At 39.9% G+C, this 21,344-nt stretch overlaps 1 long non-coding RNA gene across 1 annotated transcript in view; it reads right to left on the minus strand.

The window, feature by feature from the left end:
* Window positions 1-13,759, minus strand: part of LOC117270505 (uncharacterized) — an 87,798-nt gene extending 74,039 nt beyond the window's left edge. Inside the window, exons 1-2 of the long non-coding RNA XR_004502810.2 lie at window positions 13,668-13,759; window positions 13,460-13,504 (exon numbers count right to left, since the gene is read on the minus strand). This is a non-coding gene — a long non-coding RNA (uncharacterized LOC117270505). The remainder of the gene's footprint in view (window positions 1-13,459; window positions 13,505-13,667) is intronic.
* Between the last annotated feature and the right edge of the window lie 7,585 nt (window positions 13,760-21,344).

The raw sequence follows: 21,344 nt of genomic DNA on the forward strand, positions 1-21,344 counted from the left end.
AAAAGCCTCCTAAACTCTTGAGCAAACAGGAACTTTACCAAAGCTCCCCTGTGCAAGTCTCCAGGACCAGATGATGTCTCTGCCTCGTATTTGAGCAGGAGACTCGGGACAAAGCAGCTAAGAAGAAACCAAACAAAGACACCTTAAATGGGATTTGAGGTGTTAAACCACATCTCATTCATTTGACTTTCTCTCGTCTTTAGGGGGAGAAATGGCAGATAAAGAACTGAGACGAAAGCACTGCCCACCATCGGTGTGCGACAGCATGTACATATATCGCACTATTGATACCATCGAGGCTCGAGCTTTTCAACACTCTGCAAATTAAAGAAATAATGAAAGGCGGCGACGAGATTGGTGGCTATCACTTACTCAATTATAGTAAATGGCCCGACACGTGTTGATAAACACAGATAATTACTTGTGAAAAGGTTCATCATTATCATTACATCATTACTTTCTGGCATTCTGGTGCTAAGTGTCTAACAGGATTAGCCTGCCAGTCACGTTTCCCCTCTCAGTCGGGCAGACAATGGACAACTTTACAAGCTGGCTGCTTCACGCTGGCGGTCCTTTATGGACGCTCAAAGTTTTGCCACTTTTATAGGAAAATAATGAAATCGTCACAGCTTCCAAAATTGGTTAATTCTAAGGGTTAACTGTTGCTTTATGGGTTGAGAAAACTATTTTTAACCTCACTGAAATGGCTGGAAAACACTATTGCAAATATGGAAACATAACTTTTTCTTAGCTCCTTAAAAGATTTTGTTTTGGAGATACATGGTTTTCACAGGGCAGCGACCATGACCATCATGATCACCTCAATTGTGAAACATCATTTCCCCCACAATTAGTTTCTATATTCACAAAACACTACCTTTAAAACTGCACTTTATCACCCATTGCTAATTTACAATGTGACAAAATAGACAAAAGCGCGATTCAGAAATGAGACTGCAGAGGCTGTGAGCAGCGTATTTCTCACAGCCGTCCTCCTCGCAGCTTCCACATATGCTGCTGCAGTGAATCCGGTGTCAGAACGGAGCCCTGTCACTATGTTACAGCAGGAATCCGATGATGGCCTCTTCTAAGCAAGCTATCACGCACCATCTGGTAGTACTGTTCTTCAGCTGTTTGAAGAATCAAGAAAATCAACCCATCATCTACCCCCACACTACCCCCTGCACTCACACACACACACACACACACACACACACACGCACACACGCATAAACAGCCGGCAATATGTACACATGTGAAATGCACCTGCACACGTACACACACATGAATAATTTCATCCACACTTCACTTGAGACACACAGATTTCCTCCTGACCGCCAGCAGGAGTGTGATGTCATTACAGCTCTCTAAGGCCTCCTATTAGCCAGTGCTCTGTAATCACTCTGGTGATATATTAGTACAATGCATTGATTACCCCATAATCCAATCACTCGCCTGTTATTGATCTTTTATAGAGCGCCCCCCAGACAATAAAGCTGCAGCCACAGACTGTGGGTCAATAGGCACACAGGGAGAGGAGTCTCCTTGCAGCTAATTGGCTTATGAAATAATACAAACATTTTGCTTTCTCTACACCAGCAGAAATCAATGCAGAGCTAAGCTGGTGCATTCAAATCAATTGTCTTGAGCCACATGTCTGCGTCAGGACTTCTCCCTCACATGTTTCAGGCTTTATCTAATCCCGTACAGTTTTTTTTTTTCTTTTGCTCTATGTCTCCGTCTTGCTAACTCTCATCTGCTTCCTCTCAGTCCTTCCTTTTCTTCCCTACGATCCGTCTTGCCACTCCATCTTTCTCCCACTTGGTCCTCTCTCCTCCTCCTCCTCCTCCTCCTCCCCCCTCTCTGTCCAGCCTTCGACTGATGTTGGGTTGCCAGATAAGTTTCTGCTTACAGGGAGACCACATCTGACACCCAGCTGTGTGGGTCATGGGCTGCAAGAGCAGCTGCTGGTCATAAATCACCCGAGCTGGAGGAGTTCTGGCACTCCTTCTGTCAGCCGTGAAACAAAGACATAGAGGTAGCGGGGGGTCAGAGGTAGCCAACCTGGGTAACTACAGGAGACCCAGCACCACCTCTGTTAACGCTGCACTGAACAGTCCGCTCTCATAAAACCGTACTGTAAGACTGGGTGAAGTCACAGAGGAATGTAGGGTGCCAGAGGATGCAAATGTGGAGTCAAGAAGTATGGTGTAATATGGTATGCAAGCAATTATGGTTAAACAGGCGATGCAGCTTGTGAGCTGTGAGGTCAGAGGACAAACAACCCCTTGCTGAGTTACTGTAGCTGAAGAAATGCAAATAAATTCTGTCAACAGAGAGAGGAGGCCTTTGTTGCGTGCTGCAGACACATTTTGGTATGTCTTAAAAAACAGAAATCTGCTCTTTTATTTGAGTTAAAGCGGAAATGAGCGAGTAATGAAAAAATGCATTTAATGTGGAATTTAGCCTGGAATTTTGTTTTTCTTGAAATGATTGAAATAAAAATCTGTGAAGATTATTTTTACTTGTGGCTCCAGAGCAACGTAGATTGTTTAAAGTGTGATTTCTTCATAACTAAGGACTTTTTGAATTTGTTTTTACTTTTTTCTATTTTTTTTATTTATTAAAAAAATATATATCATATTTTTAATCATGTATTGTGTGTTTTTTTGTTTGTTTTTTTTTATGTATTTTTTGTTATAATTCTTTTTAATTATAGCTTCTTATCAAAAATTCATGAGCCTAGAAATTATTTGGAATTTGGTCATCATTTTGTTACAGCTTAAATGTGATCTTTTCCCCATGCTTAAGTTGTATTGCTGTTATAATAATAGTTTTTCTGAACTAGTCTGGCCTTTCTACCTGCAATAAAATGCTGCCCCTACTTCCCTGCTGTGTCACAATGTCTTCATCATATACATATTTTTTAATCTAAACATTTAAAGGAATACTCCACCCCCCAAATAACCTTTTGTATATCCATAACTCACCCCGTATTATGTTTAATTTGTGAAGCAAACATTTTTCTTACGTGCCTTGAGTGAACGAAGAAACCAAAAATGAAAAAACAAAATTGTTGACATAGGGGTCCACGTCTCACAACGACTCTATCAAGACATCCGTTTACAATCTCTGAAACAACAAACAACCTTATTTTTTCTCAGATATCCTCAGATATTGTTTAGAAAATACTATCAGCTATCCCTTAAATATCTTCACATCAATATCAAGGTATTCAGTCAACAAATGTGCTCAATTTTGTTCATATTTTAAAACTGAATTCAAAATAAAATCATTAAGATTTAGTACAATTATGTTACTACATCAAAAGTGTTTTTTTTTTTCTTTTAGCAGCAGTCCTCTCATTCCTCTATAAGTGAAAATCCAGCACCTTAAAGGTACACTAAGCAGGATTTGCCTAAAAAACAGTACAGACTCATACATAAGTAATCCCTACCTATCATCACGTATGACCCACTAGAAGTGTGTGATGGTGTAGTTATCTGCAGCGATTCTGCCCTCTGCCTGTATTTTCTAAATTTCTGAATCCGGGACATTTATTGCCGCGTACCCACAAAGCTTTCAGGTCAATCAATCAATCAATCGTTATTTTTAAAGCCCAGTATCACAAAGTGCGGCCAGAGATTTATAAAAAGGTAGTGACCAGGAGTCTCATTTATAAAACAATGCGTAGGATCCATACTAGAAATATACGTATGAATAAAAGCCAAAAATGGCATGCGCAACAAAGTATTTGACAATTTCTATAAGGGATGCACGCAATCAGATGTTTCAACAATTAAACCTCCGCTAGTCTGCACCAGAAATATTAGTCAGTTAAACCAATTAGTGTTTAATTCATGTACAGGGCTGCTTAACTGTCATGCAGCCGCCTGCCACTAGTGGGGGCTACAGAGCTGTCAGACAGCAATCCCCCTCCCCCTGTTTTTATTTTAAATGTTTAGTGGTTAACTTTTGGTTAACTTGCCACCATGTTCACATTCATACCGCATGGCGCAAAGTGTCTCATACTTCAGGGGCATTTAAAATCCAAGGGCTCTTAATGCACACTATTTTTTGGGGGACAATGTTTCAAATACTTCACAATAAATTGTGCTAAATTTTGACTGTTTTCTGAGTGTTTTCCATTTTTTAGACTAGTCGACTGGTCTTAATTAAAATTTTCGTTTAGTCGACAGGGAAAATAGTCGCCAGGAACTTCCCTAATTCCACCTCACCATCTATGTCGCCAATTTCTTGTCTTTAAAATGGTCGTGGGTCAGAGTTTCTCCCATCGAGTCTGTTTTTACAGATCACAACTATTGCGTGGAATGTGGCGTACGCCTCTTTCAGGCCTCATTTTGTGCGTACGCAATGTTCATAAATGACACCCCTGGTGCCAGACTTTAAGCAGTAGGCATCCAGGAGACACAGCACCGGAGAAACACAAATAAAGCGAGGTGAAACGCCAAACTAGAGTGAATCTGGGGTTGGCTTTTACCTTCCCTTCCACTGGTGAGCATGTTCACAAACAGTTACTGACAATCCTGCATGCCATACCTTTAAGGACACAGTTAGAAAACATCTTGCTACTTGGTAGAACGCCACAAACAATGACCCCTAAAGCGTTGCTAATGACAGGCTGGCTCCCCCTTAATTACGCCTTTTACCCATGTGTGCAGATGCAGCGCATATACATCTGTGTGCACGCAGGCAAGTCTGTTGTCTGTTGTCGACCCCTGCACACTACATGGGAAAGTGCTGTAATTTAAGACCTGCCTTTCATTCGAAGCCACCTCGCAGTGTTTACACTTCAGCCCACACAAGGCTGCATACTTCTACAGAGATTTGGATAATAAATTGGGTGTTATTTTACAAGACACCAAATCTCCTGCAAGATAAAGGAAAAAAATGAGAGTAAGAAGCATGACGGCTCGGGGAAGGGAGGGGGTTGGACAGCAGGGGAGGGGGTTGAGTGAGGGATTGGTGGGTGGGGGGAGGTATATAATGAGAGTCATTGAGTATTCTTCTTAGATCAGTATCTGTCTGACATTATCTGCTCTACATTGCTCCACACACAAGATGGCCAAAGCTGTAAACACCACAAAAGAAAAAAAATGTCCATTTCTTGTTATTTCAAAGCTGATATTTCCTCGTAAAAACCCAGTGCTGACTGTGTTGTGGCTCTCACCCGTGCACTCTCAGTTTCTTGAAATGTTCATTTCTTTGGACAGCAACATAATTGCCAGAAAGGAAACAGCAGTATGTGGGATGTCGGTGGAGAAGAAAGGGCACGGAGAAAAGAGAGCAGATTATAAAAGGGTATAAGAGGGGAAAAGAATGACGAAGGAGAGAAAGGAAGGAGAGGACTTCTTTGCCCTTTGGTGTGAAGCGAGGGTCGATCGATAGCGGTGTAATGAGCCTGGTATTAGCTGGGGTGCAGAGGGACCGGAGCAGGGCAGAGGGAGGGCAGAGGGGGAAGGGGAGAGCCAGGATCTGATTCCCAACAGCAAACAACACCATTGCAGCAGACATCAGAACCAACACCTGAGTACACCTATTAAAGCCAGATGACCCTCTGCTCGGCTAATGACGAATCCACCCTCGTACAAACTTCACTCACACACTTTGATTCAACCTGCTGGCTGGTTTCGTACCCGTCGCAGAGCTGTTCTATCTCTGCCAAGCTGCCGCTGAAGCCAAACGCATTACCCAAAGAGGGCTAACAGAGACAAACCAAGACAAATCCTGACTAAGAAAAGGACCGCACTTAACATCACCTCTCCTTTGCGGTACAGATTACCCAACAATGGCTTCTGCCACTCTCTTAAATCCACTACACACTGGCAATTTGATTAGAAACACAGAGATGCGGGGATTGTCTTTGGTTGGTTGAAAGACAGAGAGAAGGGGGACCAGCGGGGAGAAGAGGGGGATAACCATCAGGTACACTCAAAGCCAATCTGTTGCCTCGTCAATAGGCTCATTCTGCTGGAGTGCTGGGCTCGCTCGCCCCCCAGTCTCAGCCGTCGGACCAGCCATCCAGGCAGGCGCAAGCTGGGGGGACACTGAGAGAGAGGGCCACGCCTGGGTCCTCTCAATGGAGGGATCAAAGCGGGGATAGAAGGATGGGCCCCCTCTCTTTGTGCTCTCGTGTCTCCCAAAACAAACGTATCCTCCTGTTCGCTGGAAGCTGCGTGGAGGTGGTCAGAGGAACAGATGGCGAAGGGGACTGCCACTGGGAGACCCCTGCACTCTGTAAAAGGATGCGTCGCGTTCAACACATCAGCATGTCTAGTTTCTGCATCATGAACGTTCGCGCTTACTTTTAATACAGAATATAATAAGACAGAATTATACAGTATATGATATACTGTGAAGAAGTGGGTTTCAAACTTTTTGTACCCAACGCACAACAAAGGGCAAGCCAAAATCTCAAGGCACACCTGTATTTATATCTGTGCGCAGTAGCTTCTATAACATGTGTTATCACTCTTATCACGATATAAGACAATAAAAATAAGTAAAAAAAAATAAGACAGGTAGCTTTCATGATACTGTCTACTTTTCTTCTGGTGATAGGTCACCTTTGCTGGTGCTTTGTTGTAATTTGCTTTGTACACTAAAGCAATTCATTGTCCCACTCACAGCTTTCTCCTTTTAAATGTTATCATCCCTCACACTGGCTGCCAATGAGGCCTTTTGAACTAACTGACTAACTTTTGCAACTAACTGATATACAAATGGTCACTTGGGGGGTGAAGTATTCCTTTAAAGCAGTGGTTGGTAAACTTTACTATCAAAGGAGCCATTTTTGGCCAATTTTTTTTTTTTTTTACGAAATCTGGTACCACACTACATATTTGTGCAACACAGCCTATTTAATCTACATCAGCCTATAAACATTCCTAATAGGTCTAAATGAGCATTCATTAATGTTTTACAGCAAAGTAGATATTCTGCAGTGGAATATTTATCATTATTTGGTACTTAAACTTTGCAGCTTCAGCAGTGAAAGCAAACAAATCTGTCCACTTACCATGAATTCTCGTTTGTCCTCCAAGACATTTTCTTTTTTGAAACTGGAATCAATAGCTAGCCGCACTAAGGAGACTCAAGCTTAGCCATCGCTATTGAGATTCAGCAAATTTCAGGAGAAGGCGGTGGATGTGTGACGAGATGTTAAAACTATTTTTTTTATTCTGTGTATAGGCAACACATTTATACAACTGGAAAATGTAAGACTCACTTAAGGGCTACAACAATAATACATGAAAAGTAAAAAGTTGAAAAAAATAACTGTTATTCATTTCCATGTAATTTTTTGTCAAAGCCACAGGGAGCCAATGCAGAAGAGCTAAGATTGTTTTTCTTCAGTAGGAAGGAATGGATACTGAATGTCACAGACATTATTTTTCTTTTCATTTGATTGCTCACTCTCCTCTTGTGGTATCTTGTCATGTAGAAAGTTTAATTTGATATGACGAGGTTTTGATACACTTGTGTCTGCAAATTCTGAACGGTTTTCATTAGAACTACTTTTCACCGAGGAAATAGTCCAAATTAAAACTGCTGATAGAGTCCTCTGTGGGTTATCCAGAGTAATCAGAACAATGTCCCTGAACACAGAAGCTGCAGTTGACTTTTTTCAGGTTGTGTAATTTGGGTGAACTAACCCTTTAATATATTTCTATGGTACTCTAACTTCTGTTTTTTTCAACCCTAATCTTCTGAACCCACTACGACAAAAAGCACCAATGCCATCATGTTCTACCTGCTGAACTCATTCTAAAACAGAAAATGTTAAAATTGACCCGCTGCTAATTAGATATTTTTGTTTAGAGGAAAACAATCAAAATTGTTCATTTTGTATTATTAACGTTATTTCCTCATGCCGTGAAGAGTCACAGTCTCATTCCCTGCCAGTGAGTAGAGAGATTTTCACGAGCCCATCAGAAGCAGGGCTTCCAGTAGATATAACCCGTGCTATGGTAATCACATGCTAATCACAGTTAACACCAGCGCAGGGTCCTATACTCTAGATTAATGCATCCGTCGCATATTCACGTTTCCATTAGCATAAATCAGGTTCACCCTGCCTTTGTAATTAGTGTTTTCATGTGAATGATAATAAGATATGGTGATTAGGTCAGGGTACTAGAATGGAAATGACTTGTCAGCTTAGTGGGCCTCAAACTGTTCCGCACATGTTATCAATATGTGCTTCCTCAAGAAACAATTAATGATGTTGAAAGATAATTGAAGTTTGATAGTTGGATGTGGAAAGCAAAAGTAGACTATTAATAAAACTTATGCAAGACACTTGATGTATTAGAGGGATTCTTATGGCAGAGTTATGTCAAAGACATGTATGTTAAAGCACGCTGTCGGTTTCATCCTCCATACTGTATGTTGTAGCAGACCGTTTTACAAACCCTACAGTGTCTTGCACAGCCACTCTGTATGTTTATTTAATTTATAAATGACTGCATGCTTTGTAAACTTGACACTACATTCAGAAAAGTTTTCTGAACGCTTTTTTTCTAGATAATTCGATCACACTGCATTTCTGAAGACAAAGATTTACAGGCTGCAGGACCACATGGTTTTCCCCCAAAACCCCAGGTGTGGACTTCCGGTGTTAATGTCATTGATGAAAACTATGATGACATTTTTTTGTCAATAACCTTTTTTCCATGACGAAAACAAGACAATGACAAGCTAAAAATAGATCTTGATACTAAAAACTAAGTAGAGAAGAGCTGTGTATTTTAGAATGCGGCATGAGCGACAGGCTGTACACTCCAGTAAATAGTCTGCACCAGGATGTTTTGCTAGCCACTTAACGGCAGTGGAGCAAGCAGCCACTAGCTGCCGGTCTGCACAGCTGATCCCTGCAGGACTCCACTCAGACCGGACTGGAGAAGGTTTATAGTCTGAGATGAAAGAGGTGACGAAAGATGAAGATGAAAGTTTAGTTTCTCACACAAGACATGAGTTTAAACCTCCTATTTAAACTCCTCTGGCCTGCTTACTGTTGCTGCTTCCTCTGTAAGTCACTTTGCAACCCACCTCCAACCCAGCTCCTCCTTTTCATGCTGTGTCTGATTTATCAGTGTCATTTCTGTTACTCGGTTCTGTTCCTGGGGGGTCTTTGCTGCTGATCTCCCGGTCTTAGGCTTTCCATGTAGGCGCATGGAAGGGCAGGGAGGTTTGGCTCTCTCTGCCTTAGTATTTCCACGTAGGCACATGGAAGAGGCTTTCTGTGAGAGAACAGAGCCATACCGCCAAATATAACACTGCAAATGGAAATAAAATTGTCTTTGTCTAAAGTAATCCTGACTGAAGTGTTATTTAAAAAGTTTGCGACTAATCAATTAATTTCCCTTTATTACCTGAATCCATTAAAATAAACACTATTCATTTCCAGCAAGCCGACACTTCATATCCCAGATCCACTTTATTTGAACCTATCCAACAGCATCCAGTCGAGCTGCAGAGGAGAACCATGAAGAACTAAGATAACGTCAATAAGCGGCAGTTAGAAAATGATAACGAAGATCATTTGATTCATGTACAAAAACTACAGGTGGTCAACAGTATGCAAAACGTGAGTCAAAAAATTACAGGTGGAGACACAACTTCTAGCAAACTTGACAAATAAATACAAAGAATTCATGAGTTTTTACAATCAAATATGTTGCAAGCCTGTTGTTTAAATTGCATTACATTTAGTGAAGAGCATATTATGACCTGTTTATGACTCAAAACTCAAAGTTTAGGACATGGAACTTGCCTGTCTTGACTTGGACTTCAGTGCAAATACTTATTGTGACTTGCAAGACAATGACTTGGTCCCACCTCTGTCCAAAACATGAGAGAAGTATGTGGACCCTCATTCTTCTCCTCCATTAACATGCATGAAAACTCAAAGGGACCTGCCCTGTCATAGCCTACACCAACAACCTGTTTCACCTCTGTTCTGCTGCAATCGACGTACAATGAAAACCTTTTTGCAGTCAACATTACGCCTTCTCATACGAGGCAGTGTGAAAAAAAGAGCATGTATGAGCATATGTGTGTAACATGTGAGAAGGTCACAACACTGAGCCTGCATGTGAATATAAGTGGGAAAGAAAATGTGTGCAGGTGCGGCGCACACCTGTGTACTTTGATGAAATACACCGCATGAGCAGGACTCACAGCGGTGATTGGCCCAAGGTGGGGTTCAATCTTTGTGGGTTTTGTGTCCCTCGGGACTTCCCTTCCACCCCTGACACTCCTGACACACAGCATTCCTCTCAGACTGGTGACCCCACATGACGGACGGCATCCTCCATGCTTATAAGCGACTGATGAGACCCGCTGCAGCCCCAAGAGACTGAGAGGCAGAGGTTGGGATCAGGAATGTGACAAAAAAAATAAAACAAAATGGCAGGGAAAACATTTACATCTATTAAAATGTTTTCAGCAGCAGGATGGGAACAAATGAGGTTTAATCAAACCCTAAAGGATCTAAAGGAAAACCACAGTCCAAGATTTAATGCCATGTTCTTGCTTTAGGGTTGTGATGCGTGTATGTGTGTGCATTGCAAGAGTTATTTCTCATTCAACCTGACACCCCTGTTTCCATGGTAATTTATGAGGCCTGAACTGTGAATCTGAACGCCCAGCTCCCACCTCCAAAAACCATCTTCTTCATGGGTATCATACCCCCTCTTTGAACAGTTTGGTAGCACATCACAGCTTTTTCACAAAGCTGCAAAGTTGAAAATGTGAAAACTGATAGTCATGACGAAACTTTTGGTTTTCAGGCTAGGATAATGGTGAGAACAGGGGTGGGTAGTAACATGTTACAAGTAACACATGAGTAAAAAAAAATAGGTTTTTAAGGAAAGAATACTTTTCATGCTCCTTTTTTAAACTGTATTTTTACTTTGTACTCGAGTATATTTTTTGAGCCAGTGATCTACTTTTTACCTCTCTACATTTGCCATTTATACCTTCATTACATTGAGTCTGCACTGTATAAAAGAATTAAGTGTAGGGCAGGAGAGCATGAGGAACACCTCTACTTCAGACGTGGAGTTTCAATCTGCCTGGAGTAAAAAGAAGCACCACCTGTCTTTTGACCGCAATGCCATGGTGACAGAGGAAAACCCAAGACAAGAGGCAGCTTTCAGCGACGATCCCTGACAACATCTGGCTACACTTTTAAACCCAAATCTAAAATAGACAACAGTTACATGATGAAGTGCTGCTGTGCCTCCGGAGAAACACTAAGATCTCTGCTTTTAAAAACCTTCTTCTAATGCCCGCAAGCACATTTAAGTAAATTGCACATACTGTAGGTGGAAATGTAGGTAGCTAGCTAACATCAGCTATGTAAATCTTTCATGTGTCACATTAATCTATGATGTTATAATAAGGAAGAGAGGGGTGGAGAGAAAGAGATGGACAGAAAGTAGGAGACATCCTTAAGGTATACAGTGTAAACCCCCACCTATCCATGGCACAGAATTTCAATGTAAAGTCTACACAAATGTCCCAGATTGTCAAAATGACATATAAACGTTATGTTCACTTGACACAAAAACTCATCCATTGTGAGCCAGACATCATTTTTCATGTTAATTCAACAATTTTTGAGTTTTGAGTTAATTTCACTAAAATTTCTAAAGTCAATTTAGTTAGTTAATTAATTTAAGGCCCATTAACAGCTCAAATTACAGAATTATAGATTGCAGGAGCAGATCCAAAAATTTGTCAGGTTTCCATTTGAAAATATTATTTTTAAAAGGAAAAAGTAAAAGGACAAAGATACATTTACTAGATACTGTTTTGTACTAAACTTAAAATTTTTAGCCGTCTCCAAAATGTTTTAAGTTGAGTGCGCAAATTGGGGATTACAGTGTACTTTGCTGATTTTCAACCAGCTTTGTATCATAATAATATGGGTAGTATGTGTAAATGAACTGTGATAAACTTCCCTCCATCTTATCACCGCACAGATCTCCCTGCTCATCTCCCAACTCAAATTTTCAATTTTTGCTGGCTCTAGCGCTGTTGCTCAAACTACAGATTGTACTGCCTCATTTTTGTACCCACCACCACGGACACAAAGACAACAGAAGCGGATCAAGAGAGAGAGACCCACCCCTCTCTTTCTCTCTCAAATTCAGACCAAATGATCAAATATAAACCAAGATTCTGTAACTATATTGCCTATTTTTTGTCTAAAATGTCTTCAGAAACATATTTTAGTGCACTGTTTGGTTGTAATACGAGAATCTGTGAACAGGAAGTGTGCACCATATTGTTTCCTGTATTGTAAAAAAAAAAGAAGAAAAAAAGCAGAGGCTGAAAAACTGAGATCATCAGTAAAACTAAGCTGAAACTGAATCTTTTTAAAAATTAATTTGTGCCAACCACAATCAAGATTTTAAATGATTAAAGCTTGATGCTTTCGGGTTGTGTTGTGTTTTGCTTATGGTGCTCTGTTATCTGCTGGTGTTATGTGCAATACTGTTATGTTTTTTATGTTTTTATGGTGTATGCTTCATTTCTCTGGACTATTTTTGTAAGGCAGCAATATTTGCGCAGCTACTGAGTGCAAGATAAATTTCTCTACAGGGACAATAAAGTATATCGTATCACATCGCATCGCATCATATCGTATCGTATTGTATCGTATCATTACAGCTTTGATTTCTGGCTTCAAATGTTTTCAGGAACCAATTTCAACTATTACAGTTTTACTGTTTAACTGCCATATTGTACTCTTGTGGAAAAACAACCAAGCTTGCATTACGTCACCCACCAGCAGGAGCGTTTATTGATCCGATGAGATGCAGTGCATTGTGGTAGTTGTAGGTTTTCTACCTCTTGAGTAAAATCAAATGCCACAACCCTTTTCCTCTGTTTTCTCTAGTCATGCAGCACCAATTTTCAAAGCTTATATGTCATTCTACTGCATAGACAGGCTTGTTTTAATGTAAATACCATCTTTCCAGCAGTGAAATACTTATTTAATTTTTTTGATTAGCCTATATACTCTACTTCATTTTAGATAAAAGTGTTAAATATGTTTTTTCCCCATTATTTTGGATGAGGTCGTACAACCTAAACAATTTCAAAAACTTGTACTTTGAGTAATTTAAACTACTTACCCTGTATTCTGGAATGGCAATGGTAATTTTCAGTTTTACGTCAGTCTTTTTTTTTTTTTTTTTTTTTTTTTTTTACATACATTTTCTCTACCCATCACTGGGTATAAGTTAGGTTCTTTTTTAGTTTTTGTTTTTTTGTTTTATTTTGGTGGGAAAAGTCTGGCAAAATTGCAGGATGTCCAGAAAGCTTAAAGGCAGCCATCTTATCTAATGTAGCCACTTCTATCAGATATGGGTATCTCTTGTAGTTTTGAAGTCTAAAAACTACAGGGCAGTGTACCCTTTCTTACCTCCAGTCCACATTTTTGAGAGGACTCTGCATCACATTGTCGCTCCTGTCAGGGCAGAGGAATAGCTGAATGAGAGATTCTCAAACAGGGGCAGTAATTTGCAGAGTGTGTTTCTAAGTTATTCCAGCTCCCCGCAGCTCAGCAGTGGCTGACCCCTCTCCCCGTCTGTCTGCTAAGAGGCCTACAGGGAGGAATCAGCCCAAATTACCTTTATTGATCCAGAGAGACAGGTGAATACCAAGCAGGTCTCTCTTTCCTTCACTCTTCTTATCTCTCATCACTCCATCCCCCTCCCCGCCTGCAGGAGGAGAGAATATAAAAAAAAGGAAACAGGGAGCTTTTTATGTGAGAGGAACTATTCTAACCACCGCCACACATTACTGTATCAGCCATTGCAGTGATTTACTGTTTGCATTCAGGTTGCTGTGATTAAACCTGCCTTCTCGTTGCTCATCTTTCACCAGAGTGAACAGGAATGGCGAGCGGCTGTTTTTCTGCCTCCAATCCACCATTGTCCTTTCGCCCCAGCATACAAATCACTGTGGCGGTGGAAAAGATACTCCATTAGGTCCAACTCTGAGTTAAATCAATGCGTGACTTATCAAATGAAATAGGGGATTATGAGGTAATCACCTGGCAAACGTTGCTGAAATTGTAATTATCTCCACTGCACACATCTCAGAGAGAGGAGACCAAACTAACTATTTAAGTGGAGGCCGAGATAACAAGGTGTAGAAAAGCACAACAGCTATATCTCTTAGACAGCGACGTGAGGCAGAATGTTTATGTGCTGGGAGCAACTCTGTGGTTTCTCTCGCTCGACAGAGGAAACAAGGTATGAAGGCGCTCGCTTCATTGACAGATTTACGCTTCTTGTCCTCCGTCTCATTACTGCAAGGCTGCTGCTCAGTCTGGTTGCTGCTTAATCACACCGCTGTTTATGTGCATTAGATTCTCAGCAGGCGTGAATGGCAGGTGCTACATTATGTACAGTGCTGTGAGGGGATGTGTAACCTGCATGCTTTTACAAAGCTAATAAATGACACTGAAATAACAAGTAATTTGTCAAATAAATATATAAAATAAATCTAAAATAAAAGACACAAATAAAAAATCTTGTAAAAATTAAATAAATATGAAGTAAAATAAGCAGAAAAATATGTTCTGTTTTATGAGAAAAAGATTTTGGATAAATAAAAATAATGCTTTGTCTTTTAGAGAAATTTTAATAAATCCAAAATAGGTTTTTTTCTGTTTTATAATCATAACCTACCTTTATTTTATTTTATTATATTTTTATTATCAATTTTGGACCCTAAAGCAATACATGGCTTTTGAAATCTGTAGCTACAACCACAAATTCTAGCAGACAGAATTAAAACCGTTGGGATCCTCTTACACGTTAACACGATTTAATTGAATTTATTTCTAAATAAAAAAAAAAGAAAGAAAGAAAGAAAAAAATAAAATAGGCTGCATTTTCTACTGCACTGCACTAAAATGTAAAAAACTGTAACCCATTCTGAACCACAACGATTTACAATCATATAATATGCATTTTCAAAGATAAAATAAGAACATTTGTGTTATGTAATGTTTAATATTCTGTGTCTGTATTCATTTCTTTACAAAAACTCACATGCCAAACCTTCCAAAATCATTTTATCTTTTCTATATGTGGAGTTTTAATTATCCTATAACGGAAATGTACTGGTTACTGTACCAGTGCAACACAGCCCCCAGCTGGAAGGACTGCCAAGTTACATCTCTGGGCCCAGAGCCAGTTAGAATCTCACTTTTGGCTATCTTGCCCCATCTGTTGGTCAGGTGCACTCATTGAACTGTGTAGCTTTAAATAAATGTCAGCTTATCTGAGGGAAGCACTGGAGGTTAATTTAAGTTTTTTCAAGGAGTTTTTCAATATGAAGAAGAAGACAAAGAAGAAGAAGAAGAAGAAGAGGAAGAGGAAGAAGAACAAGAACAAGGGAACTTAAAGGGGTTCTTTGCCAATTTACATCCAGCTTTGTGTCATAACAGTGTGTGTAGTATGTGTAAATGAACTGTGGTAAACTTCTCTCCATCTTACCAGCGCCCAGATCTCCCTGCTCATCCCTCAGCTCAAATTTTTGCTGGCTTAGACTGTAGCCTACTTCCACATTTTCATCAAGGAAACTATAACAGAAGGAAAGGACATGACAGCATCAGTGACAGCATGCACATTTTGCATCAGAGCCAGAGTGTAGTGCTGGTCCCATTCTTCTCCTATAATGATGGGCAGAGCCATGATCTGTTTGGAGACCAATAACCAACCACCAATAGGAAAATTAATGTGCACATTTAGATAGTCAACTTCACATAATGTGTGTTTTATAATCTGGTGGAAGCATTTTTCCAGTCAAAGCTAAAACAGGCCAGATATGTTGAGTTATAGTGGGACTTATGCCCCACTAACGTGAGTAGAAGTGGTTTCAAACTCTGGCTCCAAAGCTAAATTCAACTGATATAATGTTCTTTCCTTCTTTTATAGTTTGCTTTTTTTTTTTTTTTTTAATATTTTATTAAGGTTTTCAAAAAAGGAAAAACAAACAAACAAAAAAGCCACACAGTACATCAGTGTGCAAAACAAACAAAAGTAGACATGACCCTGAGGCGATTACAATAATACTTTATATGATACAACATTAGGCTGCAACTAACAATTATTTTCATTGTCGACTAATCGATTATTTCTTCGATTAGTTGACTAATTATTTTATCGAAAAATGTGTTAAAATGTTGAAAAATGTCGGTCTGTCTCTCCCAAACCCCAAAATTATGTCATCTAATGCCTTGTTTCGTACTCACGCAAAAGGGCTTTCGTTCACCGCCAAGGGAGAGTGTGTAAAGCTGCCAATATTTGAACGTAAGAAGCTGTAATAAGAGTTTTTTGGGGTACTTTCATAGTACTTTTCTATGAAAAATGACTCAAACCAATTAGTCGACTACTAAAATCATTATTTTAATAGTCGATTAGTCAACGATTAGTCGACTAATCGTTGCAGCCCTATACAACAGCCCTTCCCTCCCACCCCCCACCCATCCTTCTCCTATCCCCAATTGTTTCCTTCCTTTAAATATTTCTGAGGCACAATGTCTAGAATTTAATATGCAGAACAGCAACATCCATGGTTTTACTTTTTTCATTTTTTATGTCAAGGGCCGAATTAAAACACAGTAACAGCTGATGTCGTTTGGGTGTTATAAAATTGAGACAAAAAGGGTCCCCAGCTCTTACAAAGTTTTTCTCGATAAAGCAAACGACTGGCAGAGAAGTGCAGCATCTCTACTTTTAGGCAGGACATTACATCTGGAAGCCACTGGCCAGATGTGGGCTGGGCAGCATCCTTCCATTTGGGCAAGATGGCGCGCCGGGCCAAGAGCAGAGCAAAAGTCACCATATGGTGCTCAAGTTGGGATCGTCTGCACCAGCAATGCCAAACAAGGCAACAGAAGGGTCTTAGGTTAACTTTTTTTTAAGGAATTTAAACAGGGTATGGAAGATATGCTTGATTTTCAATAGGCCACCACAGACGAGCATAGAAGCAGTTGGAGAGAAAGACCCGCCCCTCTCTTTCTCAAACCCTCAAACTTTCTCAAAACAGTAAAACTTGGCAGTGCTGATCAAATATAAGCCAAGATTCTATTACCGTATTCCTAATTTCGCACCTGAAAAGTCTTTACAAAAATATTTTAGTGCACTGTTTGGCTGTAATACAAGACTTTGTGAACAGAAAGTCAGAAAGTGGGCGCCGACGGAGGCTGAAAAAACTGAGATGAAAAAGTAAAACTAAGTGGTGATCAAATATGAACCAAGATCCTGTTACTGTGTTGCTTATTTTTTGCCTATAATGTTTACAGAAACATATTTTAGCTTATCATATAGCTGTAATTCAATATCATTTAATACTAGCTGGCCGCCATATTGTTTCCTGTTAAAAAAACGGCCAAGCTGCATTACGTCATGCACCAGCAGCAGTGTTTATGGTGCATTTGTTTTGTACTCGGAGGTCCGAAGTCGAAATGGGAATGACGTCATCTCCGAGTAGTCAACAGTTTTTGCATTCTAGTTGACAACAGTGGACAAGCCGGGAAAAAACATGGACGCCCGCAAGAAAGCCTTTGTTGCCCTTGCACTTTCGGAGTATAGACAGCTTCAAAACCATCATGCACTCCAACTGATGAACGCCGCAGATGAGGCTGACCTAATGTAAAACAAATAAGATAAATTGCTATAAACAGTACTTTAGCAGAGTGTTTACTCACTATGTATGCGACCGGCAGCCATCTTGAATTCGTAAGTCAGGGTTGATGCGGTTGCTCTGAGTTGGAAATCCGATCTCAGGGTGTGTTGGAGTTTAAACTTCTGACTTGGAACTGGGAATTTCTGACCTCTGAGTACAAAACGAACGCACCATTATTCATCTGGTGTGGTGCAGTGCATTCTGGTAGTTGTAGGATCTCTAACTCTTGAGCTAAAGCAAATCCCACAGCCCTTTTTTTCTGTTTTCTCTGGTTGTGTAGCACAATTTTTAAAATTAGTTTTGTCTTTCTATTACATAAACAGCCCAGTTTTATACAAAGACCATCTCTCCAGCAGTGAAATATTTCTTTAAGTTGTGCTGGTTCTACTGTGAAGAAGCATCTACTGGTGCTTACACACAACACACACAGCTGAATGTTGAGGTTTTCAGGATTGGGTGACACTTGTGCACACACAACCAATATCACCAAACAAGTTGTATGATTATGACAGCTACCATAACACTTAATTTAATTTCCTTTGTCACTGCTGCTCTGAGAGGCAGTGAAAATATCAGTTTCTTAAAGTAATTCCTGGACACACACAAAGTAGAAATCATTAAAGTTAAACATGGAGTGAAGCAGTACTTACTGTGCCACATCATCCACTGATGCATGGAGAGTCACTTTGTTTTATCACATCAGATGCACAGCAGTAAGATTCAAACTTTCTGCCCCACACACAGCAGCACTTCCTGTCTACATGCTCAAACTTTACGTTATCAGAGACACAGTGCCCCCTTTTGGCTTACAACTGAACTGCCTTTGAAAACAGCCAGCCAGAGACAATCCTGTGTCACAAATATTCTAACAAGCCCTGTGTCTCCAGTGACTAGCAGAGGCGTGACTGTGAGAATCAGTAGGTTCAGTCTCAGCTCGACTGAGTCACACTTTGTCACCTCTGTCTGGTGTCTGTGATCACACCACAGGCCCAGTCAAAGTTCACGGAGGCAGGCGACAGTCACACTTTCCAAATGAGTAGAAAATAAAACAAAGTAACACAAAATATTGCATGATTATGAATACTTCATTTTGAGCAGCACTAACTGAATTTAATTATGACAACTACTTAGAAAATGATAACTTCTAAAGGATATAGCTTACAAAGGAAGATGTTATGTAAACAGGTTGGACCTTTATGTTCTATATTAGATCCTGATTATAACTTTAAAAACAGGCAGATGTATTCGGCTGCAAAGACAGGGTTCATGGCAGTTGTGACACATGTGACCGCTGAGGTCAAACATGGGACTGAACAGAGTTCACCCCCTCAGGTGTGTATTCCTCACGCCCAGCTTCACACCAGCTCTTGGGAAAGAGCAGCATGTGTCTGAAAAGTTGAAACTGTAAAAACTGTAAAGTTCACCAGAGTTCACAGTTACACTGGGACAGGACAGCATAAAAAGGTAAAAAAATAAAATAAAATTAAGAAAAAAAAATTCTTCACACTGATTCTCAAACATGTTCTATGCCTGAAACCGCCTGGTAGAGCTGTCTACTGCCTACTGGGTGCCTAATTTCCTTTGAGATGAATGCAGTATCCATCTATCTGTCCACCCAGCCATTCATCCATCCATCTATGATCCCACGGGGTACAAACAAAATGACAGAAAGCAACATCTTCAGCCAAAAAAAGTATTACATAATCAGGAATACTTAAAAATGATGAGTTTATGTGTGACAGTTGCTTAAAAAATTGGAAATTTTACAGGATGATTATGATCTATAAAGGAAGATCTTTAGTAATCAGGCTGGACCAGGGGACATCCATCAGTTTAATTCTACATTAAAACCTGACTATTACTTTAAAATGTATTTAAAGGCAAAGCCAGGATTCATAGCAGTTGTGACACATGTGACCACTGAATTCAAACATGGGACTGAACAGAGTTCACCCCCTCAGGTGTGTATTCCTCACGCCCAAGTTCACACCAGCTCCTGGGAAAGAGCAGCATGTGTCTGAAAAGTTGAAACTGCGCAAAGTTCACCAAAGTTCACAAAGTTATACTGTGGCAAGACAGAATGTCCCCTACAGAATACAAGATCAAAATCACAAAAAGTAACATCTTCAGCTGCAAAATCATTGCATGATCATGAAAACTTAAAAATTCTGAGTTTATGTGTGACGATTGCTTAGAAAATTATCACTTGAAAAGGATGATTATGATCTAAAAATGAGGATCTTAAATAATCAGGCTGGACCGGTGGAAGGCTGATATCCATCAGTTAATATTTTGTATTAAAACCTGACCATAACTTGGACCGCAGAGGTCAAACATGGGACTGAACAGCTTTTAACCCCTCAGATGTGTATTCCTCACACCCAACTTCACACTAGCTCCTGGGAAAGAGCAGCATGTGTCTGAAAAACTGTGCAAAGTTCACCAAAGTTCACAAGGTTCTGTTGAGACAGCATGTACAGGTCCAACTAAAAAAAAATCTCATTTAAAAATGTAAATTCATCACATGGAAAATGAGCATTTGATTCAAACACTTTGCTTCAAACTCATTCACAAACACAGTCAATGTCTGAAACTGCCCAGTGCAGGTAGTGTTGAGACTGTATATAAGTTTAGTTTTCTCTCAGCAATCTCCGACTGTATGTGTAACTTCTACCACTAAACACTAGGTCATTTATTTGTGTGTAAAAATAAAAACAATCTAAGAAATGTCTGCTTCAGTTGACATTAAGTTTGTACAGTAAAAACAGGGCTGTAATGACCTATTTAATATTTGGGGGGACCCAATCCTGAAGGTGGAGTAAGGCAAAATTTCTCCCAGGATAAATTTTTAGAAACATAACAGCTAAACTGACCATTTTCAAGCACTCTGGGGGAAAAATCCTAGATGATTAAAAATTACATTTTCAGATGCTTCTTGATCAGGGTAAAAATTCCAATCAATTTCTCTGTTTTAATATATTTTTTTAAAGTCTGTGGATGAAAACAAAAATAAATCTTATAGCCCAGAACTACTTAAAAACCAATGTACTTTAATAAAAATATTCCAGACATCTTTATGTGTTCCCAGGCAGTATTTGGAATTTGCATTTACACATTGTCCAATAGCATAATAATAAGAATTATTTGTTTAGTTTATTTATGATAATGATTGCATTTTCTAATGATAACTTCAGACAGCAGTGTGTGGTTGCCTGTCATAGCTCTCAGCATTTTGTTTTTTATTATTATTATTAATATGTTGAAGGCAGGGGGGCATTTTGAGCATATCTGAATATGTGGCGGGGATTTGTTCCCTCCAATATATATTATAATTCCAGCCTGGAGTAAAGGTTATAAGTTCATCAGACAGGGCATCAGTCCTGGCTGCTTTTATATTGAAGTCTGGAGGTGAGCAAATTTCACACCCCAGTAAGTGACACTCCTGAAACCACCAGCTCTGACACCCAGGCCTGGGAAAGTCTCAGCCACGCAGGTTAGGGCTGAAGAGGTTATCAGAGTGTCATCATCATAACTCCTAATGTCAGGTCTGTGTATGAATATTACATTTATTTTGTTTCTCAGCAGCCACCAAGGTGATCACTTGT

Source organism: Epinephelus lanceolatus, chromosome 13 (genome assembly GCF_041903045.1).
Source record: "Epinephelus lanceolatus isolate andai-2023 chromosome 13, ASM4190304v1, whole genome shotgun sequence".
NCBI lineage: Eukaryota > Metazoa > Chordata > Actinopteri > Perciformes > Serranidae > Epinephelus > Epinephelus lanceolatus.